Here is an 8,867-nt window from a genome sequence, read left to right on the forward strand (position 1 = left end):
ACACCTTTTATTAGTTCTGAACTTTTTCTCAATACTTGTAAATCCGTTGATGCAAATAAAACAAATATTTGGCATGCTCGTTTAGGACATGTTCCAGCTTCTCAACTAAAAAAATTGCCTATGTTTCATAATGAGAATTTGCATAATGAATCTGTTCAAAATTGTTCTATCTGTCCTTTAGCTAGACAATCTAGGCTTCCATTTCCAATTAGCAATTCCAAGACCACTACTCCCTTCACATTGATTCATATTGATCTGTAGGGGGCTTATCGAATCTCTACTCATACTGGTCAACGTTTTTTCTTAACCATTGTAGATGACTATACTAGGATGTCTTGGGTGTACTTATTGAGGCTTAAGAATGATGTTGTTTCCTGTCTTCAAACCTTTATCTTAATGGTTCAGAATCAATTTTTTGTCTCAGTTAAAATTGTTCGTAGTGATAATGGTCGTGAATTTTTTAACTCTGAGTGTTCTCCCTTATTTGCATCTTTAGGAATTTCCCATCAAAGTACTTGTGTATGCACTCCTCGACAGAATGGGGTTGTAGAACGTAAACATAGGCATCTTTTAGAAGTTGCTCGGGCTCTTCGTTTTCAGTCTCGAGACCCTTTTAAATTCTAGGGAAAATGTGTGTTAGTTGCTTGCTATATTATCAATAGGTTGGCTTCTTCAGTCCTATCTTGGAAAACTCCTTTTAAATTACTATACCATAAACCTCCTTCTTATGAACATTTTAAAGTGTTTGGGTGTCTCTGTTTTACAACAAATCTTACACCTCATGATAAGTTTGATGCTCGAGCCTTTGCTTCTGTCTTTTTGGGATACTCTCCAACCCAAAAAGGTTATTTGATGTTTAATCTTGACTCTAAAAAACTATTCATCAGTAGGGATGTTAAGTTTCATGAAAATCAGTTTCCTTTTCATCAATCTTCTTCTTTTTATAATTCTGATGCAACATTCTTACCATCTACTACCCTTATTCATGATGATGATTTCTTGGTTTTAAATACTCCATGTCCTCAACATTCTAGCTCCCTTCATAATAATCCTATTGAGTTGTGTACCACTAATGATGAACACACCTCTCAAATTTCAGTTAAGTCTTCTTCTTATATAAGTGCACATGTTCCTTCTAGGAAGTCCTCTAGAGTATCTAAGCCTCCTACTTGGTTAAATAATTTTGCTTGCTCTTGTCAATCCTCTTCTTCAAATTTCAGTTCTCTTTCTTATTATCACTTACCACTTCATACTCAAGTGTTCTTGTATTTCATCTCTCAAATTTCTGAGCCTCAATCTTATTCTGAGGTTGTTCAAGATCCACTTTGGGTTCAAGCTATGAAAGAAGAAATACATGCATTGGAGTCTAATAAAACTTGGTCCCTTGTTCCATTACCACCAGGAAAAGTTCCTATTGGATGTAAGTGGGTTTATAGAGTTAAGTACAAAGCATCAGGTGAGGTTGAGAGATATAAAGCTCGCTTCGTTACTAAAGGCTATAATCAACAGAAGGGAATTGATTTTGTTGACACATTTTCTTATGTGGTTAAAATGGTTACTATTCGAACAATTCTCGCATGTGCTTCTATTTTTTATTGGTCATTATTGCAAATGGATGTATTCAATGCTTTTCTGCAAGGAGATCTTTATGAGGAAGTCTATATGCAACTACCTGAGGGTTTTTGCAGTCAGGGGGAGAGGATTGTGTGTAGACTACAAAAATCATTGCATGGTCTCAAGCAAGCTTTCAGGAAGTGGAATCTGAAATTAACAGAGGCATTGGTCTCAACTGGTTATGTTCAAAGAAAATATGACTACTCATTGTTCATCAAGAGACATCAAGGTAAAATGGCCTTGTTATTAGTCTATGTTGATGATTTGGTAATCATAAGTGATAGTAGTGAATTGATTGTTGAATTGAAGTAAATGTTGAATAACCATTTTAAGATGAAGGATTTGGGGGAGTTAAAATATTTTTTAGGAATTGAGGTATTGAGGTCAAAAGAAGGCATACTTTTGAATCAAAGGAATTATGCACTCCAGTTAATCAAAGATACTGGTTTGGAGGAAGCAAAGCCTCCTATTACTCCTCTGGAGCAGAATCTGAAGTTGACTACCTTGGACTATGATAAGATTGTGCAGCAGGATAATGAAGATGAACACAATCTAGTTGAAAAGTTAGTTTATCGAAGACTTATTGGGAGGCTGATTTACTTGACATATACAAGGCCTAATATTACATATACAGTGAATCTTCTTAGTCAATTCATGCAGCAACCTAAGAGGTCTCATATGGAGGCAGCTTTAAGAGTAGTTAAATATGTCAAGAAGAAACCAGGACAGGGAATCTTGTTAAAATCCTCTTCGATTTGTCAACTTTTAACCTATTTTGATTCAGATTGGGGATCATGTCCAATGACAAGAAAATTTGTGACAGGTTTTTGCATTAAGATTGGTGATTCATTGGTTTCATGGAAATCAAAGAAACAAAATGTTGTAGCAAGGTTTTCGGCAGAAGCAGAATATAGAGCTATGGCAATAGTCACTTTTGAGCTGGTGTGGTTGCAAGGTTTGCTTGTAGAGCTTAGCATAAAGGGTCTGAAGCCTGTAAAACTTCACTGTGACAACAGAGCTGCACTTCAAATGGCAGCTAATCCAGTGTATCATTAAAAGACAAAGCACATTGAAATTAATTGCCATTTTGTGAGAGAAAAGATACAAGAAGGGATTATTCAAACAGATCATGTTTCAACACATGAGCAGCTTGCAGATATCATGACCAAGGCCTTGGGAAGTCAACATCATGGTTATCTACTATCCAAGTTAGGAGTTGAAAATGTTTTTCAACATCCAACTTGAGGGGAGTGTTGAGTTTGTAATCAGTTTTTCTGTTAATAGTTTGTTACAAGTAGTTTTAAGTCAGTTAGGCAGTTAGATTGAAAGGTTATATATATGTGTAAACAAATTGTAATTAGAGTGTTAGAAATGAAAGTTAATTTTTCTACTGTTCTCGTATTACACTTTAACAACATATGAATTTTTTTAAAAGAATTTATACATAGAAACATACCCTCTTAAAGGGAAGTATATCATATAATCTAATAGAGATTTTTATAAAAATAGATAATTAAAATAATATAATAATAAAAAATAAAATAAAAATTTTAATTTATACATGTTACGAAAATTTTAAATATCATTGAGAAATTATTTTAGGAACAAATTAATGAATTAATTGTATTCACATTCTATATTCAAAGTTGATATGTAATTTTTGACGTCAAAGTATGAATTATTTATGTATGCGACGTGTTATATTTATAAATTAGTAACATAAAACGTTTTAAAAATATTCGAAATGCTTCTTATATAATATATGTAATATCATTTGATAATTTGATTTTTCCATCCAAAATTTAATTAGGTTATAATTAAATTAGATAATTTGAAGTATAACAATTTAGGTGTTGTCGTAACCGGTTTTCGTCCGGGCACGAAATTTTTACTTGGCGGAAAAAATAATTTGGATAAAAAATGATTTTAATTTAAAAATGTTTTGGGAGTCGTCATCGACCATTTTGGGTCAGGTAGGTCGAATACCTAAAAATTATCTTTTAAAAAAGTTTTTAAAAAAATATCAGTTAAAAGATAAACTGATCTGCGTTTTAACCAAAAATTCGTTCTTTTTAATAATAAAAAGATATTTGTGGTCGATTACGTTTGGGGAATGATTATCACCCTACAACAACCAAAATTGGTACTTATTAATTATAAATTGTCTCTATTATTAAAAATTTAAAAATTCAAAAATATATTTAATTCATAATCCTGTTATTTCAAATTTATTAATATAATTTTAAGAAAATATATTAATAAGATATTTATTTACTTAGAAATATCAGAAAATGATTTCTAGGTGTTTTAAGACAGCTCTTTTCTTAATATTAAAAAAAATATTAATAAAACATCTATCTAAAAATAATAAAAAATAGATTAATATATATATTTTATAAAAGTAGGACATTTATTTATTTAAAAATATCAGAAAATGGACATCCAGTTATTTTAAGACTGTCCTTTCTTAATATTAAAAAATAAATATTAAAATATGATTAAAATAATTTATAAAAAATATATATTTTTTTAAGCAGGATATTTGTTTATTTTTAATATACCAGAATTGAACATCTAGTTGCTTTAAGACTGTCATTTCTTAGTATTTTAAAAATAAATAAACATCATTATCAAATATTTATATGAATATATAAAATATTAAATTAAATATATATAAATAATAATAATAAAAATAAAAATGAATTTTAATTAAATAATGACTATAAAATTAATACTATAAGATTAAATTGTAAAATATAAAAATTAACAGTTAAAATATCATTGATTAAAATACAACATATTAAAATTAAAAGCTCTAATTCAAAATATTATGAAAACTAATAATTAACAGTGTAATTTACCCTAATTAATTTATTCGGGATTAAAATAAATATATTTAACCTAAGGGACTAAATAATATATTTACCCTAAAATGTATAATAATTAGCAGTTGTGATTGGAGTAGTATTCACCAGACTCTTTATATTACCCACTGCTTCACTTGTCCTTAGAAAATCTGATACAAATGTTTGAGGTTTCTTCAGAGTTACATTTTTCTCATTCATTCTTAAACTTGTGGGCCAGTCTCGAATTACATCTCTTTTCATTTCTTTCTCATTTTTTAGCATTAAAGAAATATCAGGAGTTGAATCTGTCATACATACTTCATATTCCTCAATTTTGCATTTTTTCTTTTCAATATATTCTGATGTATGATCTTCATTTACCTTGACCCTGTTAACTTTTTAGGGTTTGAATCCCAATTGTTTGATCAAAATGGATTGACTGTTAACATCCAATCTTATGATTTTATGAACCAAAAGGTCCTGAACTTGTCGATTGAAGTTACCGCAATTCTCAATGGAGTGTCCTCGGATTCCAGCATGATATTCACAAAAGACTTTCTCATTATACCATCTCGGGTAAGGAGGAAACAAAGACTTAGCCTGACATGGGCCAATAAGATGGGCTTTGAGTAACTCAGGATATTATTTGCTGCATGAAACTGAAGGAAACTTGGGTAGAATTTCCCCTGATATCACTGTCACATTACAACTGTTTACTTTGCTTTCTTGAAGACCTTGTGACTGATGATCTAGATGTTTGCTTTGTTTAACTTTCTTCAATGGCACTGAAACTTCTTCCATGCTTCTCCTCAACTTGATCTTTGTTTCATTTTCTGGGGTCATACTCGATTTTTGGAGATTTATCGAATTTCCACATCTCTTGACAAGTTTTTGGTCATTTGTTTCTATTGCATCAGCTATATCATTCATAATCCCAGTCAAATCTTTTTCAACAGGATCCTCTAAGGGTTTCTCTCCATGGATTACAATATTCACCAGGTCCACCAATTTAGTCAGTTGTTCCTTTAAATCATCCTGGAACTTTTTTACTTGATCAGTCATATCTTGTTGTGTCTCGATAAATTGCTCTTGCAGTTTCTCAATTCTACCAACCCTTGCTAAAATCTCATTCATGGCTATTATCCTTATTTATGAAGTCCAAGTTAGCTCCACTTTGATTTCAAAAATTCTGTCATGGAATTCTCCCCAAATTATTCCCATGTTTTCATGATTAAATGCATATAAAATAATTTGAAATAAAATGTAATTATGCAAATATGAAAATGCAACAATGAAAATATAAATACAAACATAAAAATAAAAAAATGCAAAATGCAAATGCAAATGTAAATGTAAATATGTGAATGTAACAATAAAAATACAAATTGTGCAATACAAAAGCAAACATAAAAGTATAAATGAAAATGAAAAGATGCAAAATGCAAATGCATGTATGAAAAGGTGTTACTCAAGAGTGATCCTCTTAGAACAGATTTCATTAAACACAAAAGTTTCCGTGCATCAAACAAAACTTTACATATTGGGGACAGCTTTCAGTCCTAACTTCAACAAAACTTTACATTTAGGGGATAACTTTCCCTCCTAACTTCTCTAAAGCCAAGTTAGTTTTCATTCATGCTCAACATTTGAATTATCAGTCTGCTTCAATTCCTTGTAAAGTCAACTTGGTCTATCAGCTTATGGGCCATATTGCTTGTCTGGATTGCAACTTCTTCCCTGACATTCTCTTCTTCCTTCATCTTATGTGTCAATTCTCGGAGTTGCTCATTTTCCCTTGTAAGAGAACCTTTATGTCCAAGAAGTTCTTGGATAAGATATTTATATATGTTACAGTTATTTTTTTCAGTTTGGTAACCCCTGTTATCCACTCTTCTGGAGTGTTTCCTATGCCAGCTTTTTGAAAGGCTTGACTCATCTGTTGGAAATCTTCATGCATGGTTTCCACTTCTATGCTCAATTTCTTGTTTTGATCCTTCAAATAACATACTTGAGCTTCATAAAAACCTCCTCTACTCTGAGTGTCCCGACTGATACTCTTACCGTAGAATGCTTTTGGTATCAATCTGGCAGGATCTTTGTGTAATGCTTTTGGTATTAATATAACAGGATCTTTATGTGCATTGCTTGCTTCTATCCTCGGGGTTTCCTTAGGATGTCTTTCCTTGGCCGCGTCATGTTTTATTTGATCATAAAACTTTTTGTCCATTTATGAATTCTTTCCAATTTGATGAACAGTCTTTCAAGTCAACACCTTTTGGTTATGCTATGATCATGCAATGCAAACACAAGAAATTAATATAAACAAATTAGAGCAAAATAAAATGTATCAAAAATAAAAATGAGAAAGGAAAAAATAAATTGGTCAGTACCAATTAATGTAAAGAAAAGAAATTATATCTATCATGGTATATAATATATCCTAAACTCATGCTTTCTAGTTCCATGCTTTGTTTGGAAAAACTAACCTAACCGCATGATTACTAGTTTGCATGCATTTATTTAGAAAAAAATGAAATAAATTAAAAGCTAAAGCTTATTTCTCCTTTGTGTAAACCTATGGACAGAGGTTCAGTACTGTCATAGATCAGGAGAATTTCTAAGGTTTGTTATATGCAGGGTTTCGGTTCTAAGAGTAATGGTACCCGAATTATCCTTGTTAGTGCCCCCTTGGGCTGCCAACCCTCAATCCTAGTCCATCACAGACTTAAGCGGACCGAGTTCAATTCAAGGGGACACATTTCCCTATGCCTGACACGGAGAATAAATTCTCACGAAGACGTAGCTTTCACTCCCACTTAAAAGGGACATGCTTGATTATAAATCTTATGTTATGTAATGCAAGTGTTGTGTGTGAGGAGAAATATTTAAACTTTTGACAAACAAATGAAATTTAATATCTAAAAATAAAAATAAAATAAAAACAGTAATAAAGAAGAATATTTAACATATTATGAAAATAATAAGTATATATATATATATAAATTTTGAAAGAAAAGAATTATAAATTAAATATATGAATTTTAATTTCTAATTGATAGAGACAATTTATAATTAATTTCAAAGCTTGACCAGGTCCCCAGCGGAGTCGCCAAGCTGTCGTAACCGGTTTTCGCCCGGGCACGAAATTTTTACTTGGCGGGAAAAATAATTTGGATAAAAAAATGATTTTAATTAAAAAAAATGTTTTGGGAGTCGCCATCGACCTTTTTGGGTCAGGTAGGTCGAATACCTAAAAATTATCTTTTAAAAGAGTTTTTAAGAAAACATCAGTTAAAAGATAAAATGGTCTACGTTTTAACCAAAAATTCGTTCTTTTTAATAATAAAAAGGGATTCGTGGTCGATTACGTTTGGGGAAGGATTAGTACCCCCACAACGCCCAAAATTGGTACTTATTAATTATAAATTGTCTCTATTATTGGAAATTTAAAAATTTAAAAATATATTTAATTCATAATCCTGTAATTTCAAATTTATTAATATAATTTTAACAGTGTAATTTACCCTAATTAATTTGTTCGGGATTAAAATAAATATTATTAAAACCTAAGGGACTAAATAATATATTTACCCTAAAATGTATAATTACATGTAATGACTAAAATATAACAAAAAAATTAAAATACTTAAAGTTCAATTTTAGTGACCAAAAATGAAGGTTTACAAAAACCTCAAGGTTGGCGTACATAGTTTTCCCAAGAGGGAAATTACAGAGACACTCCTCCCCTAAATGACATCGTTCGGGGAAGGTATTTAAACCCAAAAACCGTCCCCCTTGGGCCAGATTTCTTCATTTCCTCTCTTATGGTTCTCTCTCTAACGAGAGAACCTCTCTCTTCTCTCTTATATTTCTGTCACCGGTTAGAGGCCGGCCACCACCAGCCACCATTCTCCTGTGGAGATAGCCACCACTGGGCACCGTGAATGGTGGCCGAAATTTAAAACCTACCCCAAATTAAAGCCCCGGCTACCCCAAACACAAATCCTAACTTGTTTTCTCCTTTAAACTCATCGAAACCGCTAGATCTAAACATTTTACCTTAGGGTTTTTTTTTGGTTCCACAGCGGTTTGGAGGCTCCGATGAGAGTAAGTTTCTATCCCTCATTTCTTTTCTTTCTGTTGGTATTTATTTGGGATCGTTGGTAGCTTCCCGTATTTTTGTTGTCTCTGTCTTTGGCTGTTGGTTCCTCCCCCTTCCTCCCCTATTTTGCAGGGAACGGTGATGGTTTTATAGCCTCAATGAGGCTCTTGTCGGACCGGTCCCATGGGTAAAGTTCGGTGAGTCACCAAACTATGTGATGATTCACCCCATAACTGCGACGTGGAGGGGCAGATGGCCTTCTGGAAAGCTCGGTGAGGCTTGAGGCGTGGCAGCAGCGTCGACAA

Source organism: Hibiscus syriacus, unplaced genomic scaffold, assembly GCF_006381635.1.
Source record: "Hibiscus syriacus cultivar Baekdansim isolate YM2019G1 unplaced genomic scaffold, ASM638163v2 tig00005967_pilon, whole genome shotgun sequence".
Classification (NCBI taxonomy): Eukaryota; Viridiplantae; Streptophyta; class Magnoliopsida; order Malvales; family Malvaceae; genus Hibiscus; species Hibiscus syriacus.